The sequence below is a fragment of the Cetorhinus maximus genome, chromosome 6, assembly GCF_964194155.1.
Source record: "Cetorhinus maximus chromosome 6, sCetMax3.hap1.1, whole genome shotgun sequence".
Classification (NCBI taxonomy): Eukaryota; Metazoa; Chordata; class Chondrichthyes; order Lamniformes; family Cetorhinidae; genus Cetorhinus; species Cetorhinus maximus.
In genome coordinates, this window is record NC_135884.1 from 29,701,456 (window position 1) to 29,717,887 (window position 16,432).

Below are 16,432 nucleotides of genomic sequence, written 5' to 3' on the forward strand. Positions count from 1 at the left end.
CAGAATTTCACATTGGTCCTGCATCCTAACACCTCACTTGGGAGCTGCAACCCCACAGTTTGAGCTGTCTTGTGGAAATTCCCACCATGCCTTTCCATTCAGCGCAGGGGGGTTTCCTGTTTGGCCTGCTGCTGCACACCCTTCACTTCCTTCCCTTCCTCCACCATCAGGACACACTGTGACATTCTGTCCTGCCATCTGGTGGTGGGGGAGGGCCCCAGTGGAGGGCTCTCTACGTGGGAGTTCTCCCTTTCTTTATCAGGGACCTGGCGTGGAGGGTGTTGCATGCAGCAGCCCCATGCAATCGTAGGTTAAGGTGGTTCACTGACTCCCAGGCCGCATGTGATTTCTGCGGCCAAGAGGAGTCCATGTTCCATATGTACATAGATTGCCAGAGGTTGCAGCCCCTTTTTCATTATCTAAACAGGCTACTCCTCAATTTTTGATTGCACTTCGGCCCTACGCTCCTGATTCTTTGTCACCCGGTGGGGAGGGGGGCAGGGGGGCCGGGACGGAGGAGGCACTCCTTGTAAGCCTGCTCCTGGGCCTGGCCAAGGTGGCTATCAACAGGTCCAGACAGCAGGTTGTCAAGGGGGTTGTCCAGCCTGACTGTCTGCCCCTCTTCCGCAGCTTTATTCACGCCCGGGTGGCCCCAGAGAGAGAGCATGTGGTGTCCACTGGTACTATAGAGGTCTTCCACAATTCGTGGGCACCTGCTGGGTGGGTGGGTGGGTGGGGGGGTGGGTGCATCATTGCCCGCAGAAATTATATTTTGGTTTAGTTAGTTAAGTTTCCTTTGTTGTTTTGATTTTTGTTACAGTGCCCCAACAGGGACTGTCAACCCTTTCATTTATTGATTTTTGTTTAATTTATTGATTTTTGTTTTACTAAAAGAGTATAAGGAGAGATGTGCGTTCATCTATCTGCAAGGAAAAGTTGCGTCATTCCCATTTGTTGAAAATTAACCGAATGCAGCATCTTACAGCCATGTTGCATTCAACTCTTCACCATTTCACCGAAACAAAAATGCTTTAATCAAAGTAAGAAAATCTTTGACCGGTGGGCGTTGCGGGGGCCAGAGTGCATCGTCAGTCCCGGAAACACCATTTTAATTTGATTTTGTAAGTTTCTTTTGATGCTTTGTTTTAGTTACACTGCCCCATCAGGGGCTGTCAACCCCTTTAATTAGTTTATTTTTAATTTTTGGTTTTATTGAAAAGAGAATATAAGGAGAGACGCCACGCCCTCCATGACCGGTGGGCACTGCAGGGGTTGGACTGCACATCAAGCCTGGGAACTTTAATTTAATTTTGATAAGTTTCCTTGAAAGATTTTTTGGTACAGTGCCCCTTTAAGGGGCTGTTAATTAGTTAATTTGTTTAATTAGTTATTTGTTTTGCTCAAAAGAATATAAAGAGAAACTTCTGGGACACTAGGTGTTGGCTAGGGAAGAGGCAAACATTTGTGATGTTGCATTCTGTAAATAAATCTAGTATTAAGTAAAAGTGTCTAGTTCCCTACTTCACTAACTGGCTTTTGAATGAATTAACATATGGGAGGGCCTGGCACTACTGAGCCTCAGGCTGATGACATGCCTCTGGAGTCGTCAACAATATGCTGGAGTTACAGCGTGAGTTGAGAGAATATCTGGTGGAGCTTCCAGGGGCTCTGTGCACACTATGGCCTGGATAATGGAGGAGTCCATCAGGCCATCACTGCCACCATGTCTTTGGCGTGTGCATGCCTGGTTTCTTCCATTGAAGGATTGGTGACTCTCGTTGAGCTACATCCAGCATACCACCAAGGGAATGCCAGAGATGTGTGTGGACCTGCATATCATTGCTAACTCCATGAGCTTTGTATAGCAATGACTGGGCGAGGGATGGGCGAGGTCCTGGACACACCGTCAGGTCCTTGCCCTCCTCAGATGAACAGGGAGGTACAAGTATGCCATGGAAGGGCCGAGGAGAGGCATCCTGCAGCTTCCGAGGCTTCTCTCAGGGCAATAGTGTGGACAGTGGCTCCATGGCCCCTCTGTCGGTGATACTAGTGACTCACTTAGCCCTGCCAACAGAGGAGGCTCCTGCACTTGTGCAGGAGACCCTCAAAATGCTTGGCTCCCCCACCCCATGGTAGGTAATCTCTTCTTCTTACAGGAGGCTGGCTGCATGCTCCTCTGCATATTTCTCCTCACCTCCCCCTCCCCTCTGAGGCTGGCGCTCCTGTTGCCTTTCTGGTTGCTAGTGCCCTCATTACCTGTGGTTTCAGCTCTCATTCTCTCTGATGTTCCTCCTCACAAGAGAATCAGAAAACCAAGTGAGGCCAATAGCATGTAAATTAATTCAGTCTCCAGGCCCTCTTACCACCCCTGCTTTACCCACACAAGTGCCAGCTCTGAGGTGCCACTCTGGTGGTATGTCCTGCAGTTTTGGTAACTTTTCCCCTTCTCCTGGCTGTCAGTGCCAATGCCTGTGCTATTCCCTCCTCCCTGTCGAGCCACGCTTAGATTCATAATAGCTGATTCTGGAGCCAGATCTGACGACCTATTTGTTCACTGCTTCCTTATACCTGGTGAGGCTTTGAAGCCCCCTGGACCTCTGGAAAATTCTGAAAACCCTAGTAAATTTGAAGTTAATTGCCCGGTTAACAGGCTTAATTATCTTCTCATCATATGTGAGTGTGACATCCTCCCACCATGTTGACTGTAGTGATAGTGTGCTTGCTAACTATACTCATTTAAATATATGATTATGTAACTAGTTATAAGCCCAGTGACTAAAGATCTGTCAGTTTGACTTCAATGGTGGGGAAGCTTCTAGAAACAATAATTTTGAAAAAATAATAGTCACTTGGGCAAATGTGGGTTAATTAAGGAAAGCCAGCATGGATTTGACAAGTTGGTGGAATGGACAGACAAATGACAGGTGAAATTCAATGCAGAGAAGTGTGAAGTGATTTATTTTAGTAGGAAAAATGAGGAGAGACAATATAAAATAAAGGGTACAATTCCAAAATGGGTGCAGGAGCAGAGCGGTCTGCGTGTGTTTGCGCATAAATCATTGAACGTGGCAGGACATGTTGAGAGAGTGGTTAGTAAAGCATACAGTATCCTAGGCTTTATTAATAGGGCATAGAGTACAAGAACAAGGAGGTTATGTTAAACATGATACTGGTTTGGCCTGAACTGGAGCTATGGCATACAAGGCTATGGGCCTAGTGCTAGAAAATGGGATTAGAATAGTTAGGTACTTGTTTGACCACCGCAGACTCGATGGGCCGAAGGGCCTTTTTCTGTGCTGTAGACCTCTGACTCTATGGAGTATTGCATCCAGTCCTGGGCACCACACTTTGGGAGAGGTGTGAAAGCATTAGACAGAATGCAGAAAAGATTCACGAGAATGATTCCAGGGATGAGGAACTTCAGTTACATAAATTGGAGAAGTTTGGGCTGTTTTCTTTGGAGAAGAGAAGGTTGAGAGATTTGATAGAGGCATTCAAATTCACGAGGGATGTGGACAGATAGGGAAGAACTATTCTCACTGCTGAAAGGATCGAGAACAAGAGGGCACAGATTTGAGGTAATTGGCAAAAGAATCATTGGAGACATAAGGAGAAATTTTTTCACACAGCGAGTGATTAAGATCTAAAATGTGCTACCTGAAAGTCTGGTGGAGGCAGGTTCATTTGAGTCTTTCAGGAGGAAATTGGGTTATTATGAGGAGAAGGCGCGGAATGGCACGAGGTGCATAGCTCATTCATAGAGCTGGCACAGACAAAACTGGCCTAATGGCCTCCTTCTGTGCTATAATAATTATTTGATTCTGTAGTTATGTCATCACAAGAAGTGGTGCAATGTCATGTGAAGCAGCAACCATCTTAGTTAACCTGCACAATAGGTAGCACGTGCAGCAACAGTAGGAGGAAGCATCCATTAAAGACCTGTATTCAACCTCTCCACCTGCCTTCAACTTAATTTGTATTAGTCTAGAAAGAGATAATACAACATGGTGGCAGTGGTAGCGCGTCGACAGTATTGAGCAGCAGCTGAAAACAATAATTTAACTCAGAAGCCCTACCTGAAGTGCTGTGGCTGAATCATCATTTTCACATTGGAGAGTGACTGTCGGTAGCATAGCCAAGCACACTCCTGGTTTTGCCCAAGCCGGCAAAGAAAAGCAACCACGGTTTCAAATGCAGAGTTCAGTATAGCATTCTGTTTTGGTGCACAGTCCTTCCCACCATTACTGTACTTGCCTAACATTAGCTGACTCCAACACCAGGGGCCTTCCTGCCTGCAAGTTAAAAGCCCATGCTGCAGCAACACAGCTCCAGCCATGGCTCCTTCTCAGCTCTGCAACCATTACAGTTTGCTGCAGCTCTTAAAGCAACAGTTGCTCCTTAGGGGAGAAAAGAAAGACGGCTGAGGCAATTGTAGCAACATTTCCAGAGTTGGACTGGAAAGCATCCGATGTCCCCAGAGGGTTCAGACTGTTTAGACAAAAGATTGAATTATGCTTCCAAGGCCACAAGGTTGTGGATGTGGAGAAGCAAGCTATAAAGAATAGGATCGCTGTTGGAAATTAGGGTTTGCAGTATCTGAGGATGACCAGAAGAATCCAGCAAAGCTCTGGGCAGCATTGGCAAGTCATCTTAAGATTGAAGTGAATTTCAGGCTACATCATCGGTACGGACAGAAAGCCAGCGAATGCCCAGTTGACTTTGTTAACCAGTGCAGAGAAATGGCAAAGGAATGTGATTTCTCTGATGCTGAACTCTCAGATCAAATTATGGAATTGCATATTGAAGTGTTCCAGAAGGATCTCCTGGAAGAGCTGAAAGGACATGGTGTGGAGAACATACAACATGACTGATGCAGATTCGAGGCAATTGTTGCAGAAAGACAGCGTTTGCGAGTCTTGTGTTCCAGAACATATGTAGGTACAATATCCAAGGCATCAAGGCAGAACAAGGCAAGTGGTAATTGCAGATTATCCCATAAACCACGAAGATGCCCGGCATACACCAACAGGTGCAAGGCCTTCAGGCTGAGAGGGTACTGGACCAAGCTTTGAAGAAGGTACAGCTGTAGGAATGCAGGGACAAGCCAGAGCGGGCAGCACTCAAACCTCAGAAGTACATCACCCAGAGATGAAGAGAGGCAAGAAACCTCCAGGAATTGCCAAAAACACAGGTCCATACGCAAAATAGGGGAATGCCTGACCAAAATGGACAAGGTGAACTGAGGTGAAGGCACTACAGAGGAACAATTATTTCATATGACCACCTTAGCAGAACAGGTCAATTACATAAAATGAAACTTCCACAACACTCCAGATCATTTGCCCCAACAAGCCTGCCAGACACCGACTGAGAATGAAGGCTGACACAGGTGCAAATGCCATCAATCTACTGTTCCCCATTCTCAAAGACATGTACCACCAACGTGGAAGTCTGTGGTCTGACCCATTAGCATGAAGTTTATGGCATACAATAGTTCAGCAAAAAAATGCCCAAGTTCCCTTGACTTGGAATGCAGGTACTAGGAGTCAATATGATCTACTTAGACATTCTACATAGTGGATTTAGCAGCACTGGCAGAAGCAGGTTTGCTGGTGTGCAAACAATTGAACATGGTCTTCATCCATGAGCTGACCCAGTCTAAGGACCACAGCAGGTGCACACCCATAGAATCAATCCAGATACCTTTTACCATGCCAAAGATGCAGAAGAAGCAATATAACTGGGAATGACTCTTTGGGTTCTAGTTCATAGCAACCAGTACCCAGAAGCCTGATGGATTGCCAGCAATCAGAGGTATTGTTCTTGACGAAATAGAGAGGACGAGATAACTTGCTCGTGTGCCAGTATTCAGGCCTGGCATCAGCAAGGACATTGATCAGTATAGGCCCAACCTGCTCAACCTTTCCTCATAAGACAAGCCCCTCATTTCAGGAATCAGCCTAATGATGGGAGAACCTTTCCAACTGCGTGACATACCATCATCACCAGTTATATTGCTTCTTCTGCACCTTTGGCATATTAAAAGATATCTGGATTGATTCTATGGGTGTGCACCTGTTTTTACTGCTGTGGTCCTTAGATTGGGTCAGCTCATGGATGAAGACCATGTTCAGTTGTTTGCCAATAGCTACAGATTTTTTTTCATGTTGGGCAGAGAAGACCACCTGCTCATGACTGACTATCACTCAAACTTCCCTATTTTACAGAAACTTTGATACATGTCCAGTGCAGCAGTGGCCAGCACTATTAGCACCATCTTTAGTCCTTTTGGTGCTCCAGAAGCTTGGTCCAGTACCCTCTCGGCCCAAAGGCCTTGCACCGTACAATGGAAAACTGTTCCAGAACATATATGAACGATGGTCCATCAACCATGTTACATCATCCTCTTGTTATCCTTGGTCAAACAAGATGGCTGAGTGTATGGTCAGGACAGTTAAATCCTTGATCAAAAAGTGTTCAGAAACCAGACAAGATATCAAGTTGCATTATTGCATCTTCACGCAACACCATTGTGCTCCGGATTACAGTTACCAGCTGAGATTCCATTTGGTCGACCTGTGAGAACATTACTGAGTTATTATCTCACCAAATTGTCCAAGATCACAGTCTGTCTGCATCAGAGGCAGGATAAGATGAAAAATGCACATGACATGCATGCAGGTGCAGACTTGCTGCCACTATACACTGTAGAAGGTGAAGATCCTACCTCGCAAGAACAGATTAGGACCCCAACGGAGGTGTCCAATGTATCACAAGATCATAGGATCTTGAGAAATAGGAGCAGGAGTAGACTATTCGGCCCCTCGAGCCTGCTCCACCATTCAATTCATGGCTGCTCTGATTATGGTGATAATGCCACTTTCCTTCCTTCACCCCCATAATCCTTAATTCACTTGTCAATCAAAAATCTGTCAAATTCAGCCTTGAATATTGTCAATGATGCAGCCTCCAATGTTCTCTGCGGAAGAGAATTACAAACGCTTAACACCCCTCTGAGAAAAAAAAATCCTTCCTTGTCTCCATCTTAAATGGGAAACCTCTTATTTTGAAACTATGCCCTCTAGTTCTAGATTCCCCCACAAGGGGAAACATCCTCCCAGAATCTATCCTATCAAGCCCCCCACAGAATCTTATATATTTCAATAAGATCACCTCTGCTTCCTCTAAACTCCAAACAGTATATGCCCAACCTGCTCAACCTTTCCTCATAAGACAAGCCCCTCATTTCAGGAATCAGTCTAATGAATCATCTCTGGACTGGTTCCAATGCAAATACGTCCCTCTGTCGGTAAAGTTATAAAGACTATACACAGTACTCTAGGTGTGGTCTCACCAATCCCCTCTACAGTTGTAGCATAACTTCCCCACTTTTATACTCCATCCCCCTTGCAATAAAAGGCAACATTTCATTTCTATACAAAGAACTAACTTCCAAGATGACAACACCAAATGGTGCAATATCTCAATGGAATTGACCTCACCAACTCTGATAGCCATGCACAAGGCGACCAACCAGCTTCACCTACACACAAGGATGTACTTTTTTCCAGACAAAGAGACAATGAACAACATACTGAACATCAAGATAACTGTGTACGGTCAGTCTGAATGCGATCCTCAGAGTAAAATGGTTCAAAATTACATCTGCATGTAGTGGCTACAAGGTCTGGTCAAGTCAGCTGATGACCAGTGTGCTTCCAAGACTATGAAGCATAGACAACACCTCAAAAGGTAGGGTTTTTTTGCAAAAATATACTTTATTCATAACATATCTGAAATAACATTACAAAACATTTCAAAATGGCCATCACAGAAAGTGCAATAATATACAAATTTTCTACATAGATCATGTTGCACCCTGAACTGCTTCAATAAAGTCAAAGGAACATTACAAACATTTCTAAATGGTCATTACAGAAAGTACAATGATATTTAAGTCACCTACATAGATTATGTTGCACCCTGAGGTGCTTCAATATAATTGTGATACATGTAATATTCACTGCATACATTCAATGTGAGTCATACAGCCTGAGGGGGTCTATACAATGCCCAGCCCCTCTGTGCACTATGGTTGAAAGGCCTTAGACGGCGACCTTTCCCCACTGTGCCTCTGCAGCAGCTGCCCCAAGCTTTTTAACGCATCCCTCAGCACGTAGCCCTGGACTTTGGAATGTGCCAGCCTGCAACACTCGGTCGGTTACAACTCTTTGCACTGGAAGACCAACAAGTTTTGGGCAGACCAAAGAGTGTCTTTCACAGAGTTGATGATCCTCCAACTGCAGTTGAAGTTTTGTCTCTGTGTGTTCCTGGGAACAGAACATAGAGCACAGAGACCTATGTCACAGAACTGCTTGAGATGAACCTTGACAAAAACCACTGCATCTCTCTCCAGACCTTCTTTGCAAAGGCACATTCCACAAGGAGGTGGACAACGGTCTCTTCCCCGCCACAGCCACCTTGAGGGCAACGTGCGGAGGGGGTGAGACTCCTGGCATGTAAGAAGGATCTGATGGGGAGAGCCTTTCTCATCACCAGCCAAGCTACATCTTGATGCTTGTTTGAAAGTTCTGGTGATAAAGCATTCTGCCAAATGACTTTGACAGTCTGCTCGGGGAACCATCTGATAGGATCCACCATCTCCTTTTGCCGCAGGGCTTCTAGGACACTGATGGACTTGTGGTCAAAGGTATTTCTCTGCATAAATTTTTCCATGAGGTGGTACAGCACGGTCCAACTACTTGGAGCGTTCCGTGGCAGTGTGGCCAGACCCATCCTTCGCAACACCAGGGACAGGTAGAACCTCAGCACATAGTGACACTTGGTGTTTGCGTACCGAGGGTCTATGCACAGCTTGATGCAACCACACACCAAGGTGGCTATCAGGATGAGGGCGATGTTGGGTACCTTTTTTTCCCCTTTATCTAGAGGTTTGTACATTTTCTCCCTGCGAACACAGTCCATTTTTGACCTCCAGATAAAGTGGAAGATGGCTCGAGTGATCACCAAAGCGCAGGAGTGAGGAATGGGCCAGATCTGCGCCATGTACAGCAACACTGAGAGTACTTCACACTGATGACCAGGTTCTTACTAGCAATGAAGAGGGAGCATCACTCCCACATGCCCAGTTTTTTTTTCACCTTGGCTACTCACACCTTCCAGTTTTTAACGCATGCCCTGGTCCTTCTGGATTATAACCCCAGCACCTTCAAGCAGTCTGACCTGATGGTGAAGGGGATAAAGGATCGGTCAGCCCAATTCCTGAAGAAAATGGCCTCGCTCTTGTCACAATTTACCTTGGCACCTGGGGCCAGTTTGAACTGGTCGTAAATGTTGATCAGTCTGCACACCGACAGCGGATCTGAGCAGAAGACGATTTTGTCATCCATGTACAGGGAGGCTTTGACCTGAATGCCTCCACTGTCTGGGATCGTCACTCCTTTTATGCCTGAATCCTTCCTGATGGACTCAGCAAAGGGTTCTATGCAACACACAAACAGGACAGGAGAGGGAGGGCAGCCCTACCTGACTCCAGATTTAATTGCAAAGCTAAAAGCAAAAAACTGTGGACTCTTGACCAGAAGATGATCTTGGAGGCCTCCGAGACAAAGAGCAAGGCTTGCTGGCTCTTCGCCTCTTGGGGGCCTCCGAGGCAGAGAGCGAGGCTTGCTGGCTCTTCACCTCTTGACATTGACCCCCATCGACTGCAGCCGGAGCAGATTCTGCATGTTTTACTGGAGTTGGGACATTTCCCTCTGTTCCTTTCTCACCTTCTGAACACCATTGGGGATGAAAAACTGTTTGGTGTTCTCCTTGATCGCTTCCTGCCAGGGTGACAGGGACTCAAAGAGGGGTTTCACAGTTGTCCAATCTTTGTAATCCCTCTGAGTTCCTCAATGTTCTCTGGGGTGAACAGTTTCACGTTCAGCTTCCATGTCCCTTTGCCAACTCTCTGGTCTTCTTGTAAGTGACAGTTGGCCAGTAGGAAGCAGTGGTCAGAGAAGAACACCGGCTTGACATTGGTGGATCTGACTGTGAATGCTCGGGACAGAAACAGGAAGTTTATCATGGAATGGATGGAGCTATCTCGCCATGACCAGGTGTATCTATGCTATGTTCCATCTGCAGGGTTGCTGAAGATATCATGCAGCTTGGCATCCTTTACTGTTTCCATCAGATGTCCAGCCTGCTGTCGGCCCTGCCATATTGTCCAGCTGCATTGATGATGCAGTTGAAGTCACCACCCAGAATGACCTGCCTGGAAGTCGCCAGCAGCAGTGGGAGCTGTTTTGAGTTGGGGCATACACGTTAATTAACTGGAGCAGAGTGTTCTTGTACAATACATCTGCTACGAGGAGGCACCCACCCACCACCTCCTTAACTTTAGAGATGGTGAAATTTATTCCCTGCAGCAGAATACCCAGGCTGGAGGAACGTGAGTCGTTTCCTCCTGACCAGATTGATGGCCCATGGGACCACCATCGCGACCATTGCCTGTAGGAGCTGAGGTTGGCATCGCACACTGCCGAAACAGCAGGTCAGCTTTGACCTTGGCAAGGTAACCTAAGGTTGCAACACATCACGTAGTAGATTTAACGCTACACATGTTAATGTACACAATCTTCACCCCCATTTTAAAGCATTTTGTCACTTACCAGACCCGTTGTCTTTGACAGTTCCAGTCCTTTGGTCTGCTCCTGCCTACCCAAAGTGTTCGTAAATTGTCTAATTTTTCATGGGCTTGGAAGCCACCCTGAACTACCCCATTAGAAATGTTCTGCTCATGTGACATCGGGGGGGCTCATGCAAAGAGCAAGATTTGGATTGTTCTCTGCTGGAGAAGTCTCTCTGATTCTTTCCCCCTCATTGGGGGAATTGCGGCTCCCAGCTCCCTGGGGCTGAGGTGCGCTGGCCTTTTTAAGTTGAAGTCGTAGTTGGAATGCATTGGCCTCTTCATTGTCTCCAATGTTCTGGAGCTCGGGTGTCTCCTCCTCCAGTCCCTAGAGCTTTGCCGTTTCTTCTGTAGGTGCCACCTTTGCCCTTCTTTGTCCGAAGAGCAGCAGCCTCTGTCATCCATGTCAGATGGGAGTCGCCTCTTGCCACTCGTCTGGGGAGTGCCTTGGTCCCTTCTTGGCCCCTTCTTATATTTGTTGTTGTTGTTCTTCTTCACCAGCTGCCGCTCCCCTGGTTGATCCTCTGCTGGTTCCTTCTCTATTGATTTGCTCTGCTGAGGAGTGGGAGGTTCAGGGGATGGTGCTGTTGGCTGTCTGCTGCCTCAATCTTTTCCTTCCTCTTGTCCCTCTCTCTGTCCTCCTTTGTCCCATTGTGCTCACTGGGGGCTTTGGTGGATGGAGGTTTTCAAGTCTCCTCGGCTATAGTCACACTTACCGTTTCATCAGCTTGCCCCTCCTTGGTTTTTGCCGCCTGTGCATAAGTGAGGCAGCCTTTGGGGCAGGTCTTGTAGAGATGGCCTACCTCACCACACAGGTTGCAGCACTTAGTCTGCTTGCAGTCCTTTGTCTGGTGCCCTTCCTGCTTGCAGAATATGCTGCTGCAGTTGGCTGCCACATGACCAGATTTTCTGCAGGAGTGACTAACTTTGAGCTGCCTGGCGTAGGTAGGAAGCTGCGGCTTCCCCCGATAGCAAAGCTGGAGGGAAGGTGGAAGATTGCTCCCTTACCATGCAGCTTGAGAGTCTCCTTGACCTGCCGTTTGTTGGTCCAAATCTTGAAGGCGTCCTTGACCTCAGTGTAGTTCCCAACCTTGTCGACGTACCTGGTGAGGAAGGTGAGCACATTGAGGACAGGAACATGGGGGTTGTAGAGGTGCATTGTCACCTTGCAGTCCCATTGTGATGGCAGAGTAAAGAGTAGCTCCGCCTTGAGGATTCTTAGCTGTTGCTGGTCTCTCATCTCCTCAAACACCTCCAGGAACTTCATGCAGGCAGCAGCATTCTTGAAGGTTACATCAAAGTATCCAGCACTGGGAAGGTCCTGCAGACAGAAGATGTCTGCAGCTTCAAATCCACAGGATTCCAAAAGGATACTCTTGATGAAGAAGGCAAGGTCAATGGGTATACCTCTTTCACTGTCTTTCATTGCCACTCTAACGGTGTTACGTACCCCCTGGTTTGGGGCTCAGCTGGTTGCAGCCATCACCTGTTTAAGTTCCCAATGTTAAGCACTGAAGGCCTTTCAAGGAGAACAAACAACCACAGAAGAGCTTCCAATACCAAGAGGCAAATAGGCCGAAACCTTCACTGAACCCCACCCCCCCACCCCCACCCCAGTAAAAGAAATGAAACCCACAAAAACAACACTTACGCACATGCAGAGACAACTGGTCTCTCCCCTGCCAAGTAAGTTGAATGTTGCCTGTTAAATAGTGTTATAGTTGCCAACTGTCATGTTCCATATGGGTTACCTGCTTGTGTACCTATTCATGTTAGACTATGCTGATTATTTTTAGTTAAGGAAAGGGGGATGTTGTGATAGCGTGATTGCTAATATGTATATGTATTTAAATAAATGGTTATGCAATTAGTTATGACATCACAGAAAGTGTGATGCAGCAGTCATCTTACTTAGTCTGCAGAGGGAGCAGCACTTCAGCAGGGGTAAGAAGAAGCCTTCACTAAAGGTCTGTGTTTAACCTCTACAACTGCCTTCAGCTTCATTTATCTTAGTCTAGAAAGAGATAATACAACACTGGCCACAGTTTGGTTGCAACGTGGAGATGTTGGGCTTCATCCCGAAGCCTTCCATCCTGATATTCCGACCCCTCCCCCCTACCCCAATGGGCTGGGAACATTCAACCTGGACTCGAAACATTAACTCTGCCTTTCTCTCCACAGATGCTGTTAGACCTGCTGAGGTTTTCCAGCATTTTCTGTTTTTGTTTCAACATTCAACCCAGTCACCCTGGATGTCATCCACTTGAGAGGATAGGAATCCACAGGGAGGGAGAGGGGGAACTCACAGGAAGAAAGGATCCACAGGGAGAGGGAGAATCAGTAGTGAAAAAGGGAATCCCCAGTGGTATGTGCTGCTTTAAATTTCATAGCAAAGCTCTGCTTTGTGTGTTAGTGGTGTGAAATTAGCCAGCTAAATTCTGTTATTGTTAATGGGGCGGTTCACTCAGGTTCAAACATTTGGCTTCCAGACTTGGATCAAGTTCCAGCTTGAACTAATCTCCTAACAGTGTATATGCACCATATTTTGGAGGGAGATGGTTATTAAACGTCTTTGCGCCTTTTTCGCTTGCAAATACAATTGGCAGGCAATGAAGGAAAAAAAACATGGCTATCTTTGTAAACTTAAACTTTAGTAACGACTAGATTTTGCTAAATTAACATGCAAAATGTATTGAATATGTAAATTTTCGGACGAGGTACTGCATGGTTTAATCAACACCAAGCCAAAATAAACTTGAGCTGTCTCAACCCAGCCCCCATTTGGGCATGAACTCTGTGCTCCTTTATCAGTAATCATTGTTTACTATAACTCCTTTATTTACAAACAATTGTACATATTATGGCTTCAGTCCAATTCATGACATAATTTGTCCGTACATTTACAGCAAACCTGCAATCATTGCAATAAAAAATGTAGAACGGTGTTCGGTCACGTGTCTCTTTAATTTGCACTTCGTTTATTCCGTTTGATCAAATTACAGTCAGGGTTTATCGGATACCTTTCGCTATGCAATCTGATCATCTTCGGAGTAGTCGAGTGTATTGTGAAATTTCAAGCCGTTTTCTTTACAATTAACAAAGATCCAATAGGTACGCCTTAATAAATAATTAATCTTTAATAAATGCGATACGACACACATCTCAATCTGCCTATGTATTATTTAAAACCAGTGCCTTAAGTATGTCACTACACATTCAAAGGTATTAGGTATTCAATTTTAGGATGCGCTTCATAAAGCACTAACGTTGTACTTGGTGTCTATTAAAATTGTTGAATTAGATTTGCTTTTGTGACAGTGTCTTATGTTGGAGTAAAATGGGTCATTTTCAGGCCCACGTGTTTCGTTCGAGTTCAGACGAATTAATAATTCATGTATTAAGCTCCGAGAAACAATAATGATTTGCTGCAACCTGAAATCCAATATCCAACAACATTCTACACAGTAGTGCTGCCTTAGTTTATCAGCACTGTTGTAACACCAGCGGAAAGTTATGTTACTTTCCCAAAAGCATGACCCATAGCTTTATCTCCGTTGAGGGATTTAAGAATATGGCCGTTCCTGACGTCGGATTAAGGAGGTGAGTGCGATTTTATACTATTACTTTAATCATACAAAACTTTGTGTTTTCCTTTTATGTTAAATTCAAGCATGCCTACCAAAAATTTAAGAATCGTTTAATAACTTAACTACTATACTCTTAAAAGAATATTGCTAATTATATTTAACAGAATGGCCATGACAAATAGTTCGAATATACCAGGGAGTAACGCCTTTGCAAATAGCGTATTGTGCCTTTCAAGCCCGATAATTGTAAACACAATGCATGCAATTAACAATGATGAATTGAACTGTTGTCTTTAGAGATACCGCTTTTTAAAACGCAAAGCAAATTGAAGAAAGACATTATTCATTTTTAGAAAAAATAATTACCTCAGCAAATTTTGTCTAAAATATAACAAATTAAAAATTATCTTGTTTATACAATAACATGTTTATCCTATGTTACAATAAATTGGTTAATCGTTAACAAAACATTCGTCATTTTTATATAAATCTAAGTTTCTTGTTTTCTGAAGAAGCAGGTTTAAGTTATAACCTCCCACTCTGAATGTGCAACTAGTTCGTTTACCTATTCCAGGCCTTACAGATAATGACTCGTTTTTGTAACTTAACACAGTTAACATGTATGAATTAGTGAAACTGAGTTTCATTAGTGAAGAATCTTCTAAGAGTTTGAACAAAAATGTTGTGAATTTATACAGTGATTGGCAGAATACTTAGCACTTTTATGGAACTAATTTACATTAAAGACTCTTTGAAAACAATGGTCTTTACAGCCCCTAATTATATTTATAAAAGGGTCTTAAATTCAAGTCTGTACGAGTGACAAGAATTGGAGTTATTATTGTGTTAATACTAAAGTACTGACATTGCTAACTCTAATGAATAGTGTATTATGTTTGCAATAACATTTTATAGGTGCAATTGTTGTCAGTATTATAATAGTTTGGAATAAGTGTGTAGCTATAATTTGATTATTTTCCAAATTTTGAAGGAATTGACTTAAAGGATTACTTAAAACACTACCAATAAAAAACCGGATCTGGATGAGAATAACAATAAATATTTTAGTTGTTAGATGTAGAGTAATTTGAACCCATGATTTCTGGCAAAAGTAATTATTTTAGCAGAAATATATTAAATTTTTAGAATATCCTAAAAGTGTTATGCAACATCTCCCCAATAAGTATAAGTGTGAGATGAAATATGTTCTAAAACAGTTAACTGACCTGTTATATGTCAGTGATGATGCCTTTATTTAAAGTTTGCTGAATATTGCCTTATATGTTAACAAAATAAGGGGAAATCATAGAAAAAAATCATAAACAAACATGGACAAAAAAAGTAAATCGGCAGAGTTAGGAAAATTTAAGCTTTTATTTGTGTTTCATTCCCTTTTTCGATTTGTCAAGCTTATATCAGTTTCCTGACTCAAAAACAGAGGAACAGACAAATATTTCTATCAGGGCTCCTTGAAGTAAGTCATATGTCAACGTTCTTCTCTTTGTTAATTTTTGTGAAGAAGTAGACATGCTTAAATTGCTGTCCTATCAGAAGGAAGTGCCAATGGATGATTCAGCTCTGGTGATTGCTCCCTCTCCAAAAGGGAGGAAGCAACATGACAAACATTGAGTAAAACAGCTGATTTTAATTTGTTAGGGAAGCCATTATTAATGAACTTGTGCACCATTCCATGGTTAAAAAATTAAGTTCTAGATCAGCAAGTTTAATCATGGGGAATTATTCAAAGTGTTACCACAGCAGTGATGGTAATGAGCCTTCTGCCTATCAGAATGGGTACAGTGGCTGTTAACAACACATAAAAACATCTCAAGGTGCTTCACAAATGAGAATATATGAGAATATTAAACTATCGATGGAGATATTAGATGACCAATAGCTTAGTTAAAAAGACGGGGCTTTATGAAGGTCTTCAAAGGTAGAGGGAGAAATGGAGAGGGAAAGGGTTTTACTTGTTTCCCCTATTTAATAAAAGGAAGTATGTATTAGGTCACATAAAATGAAAAACTTTATCTTGCCTAACTCTTTTCTGATTTACTTTTCCATCACAACGTTTGCGATTTGGTTTATATCTTTCACTTGTTTTGTGACATTTTTCCCCTAATGTTATATGAGACACAACATAGCAATTGGA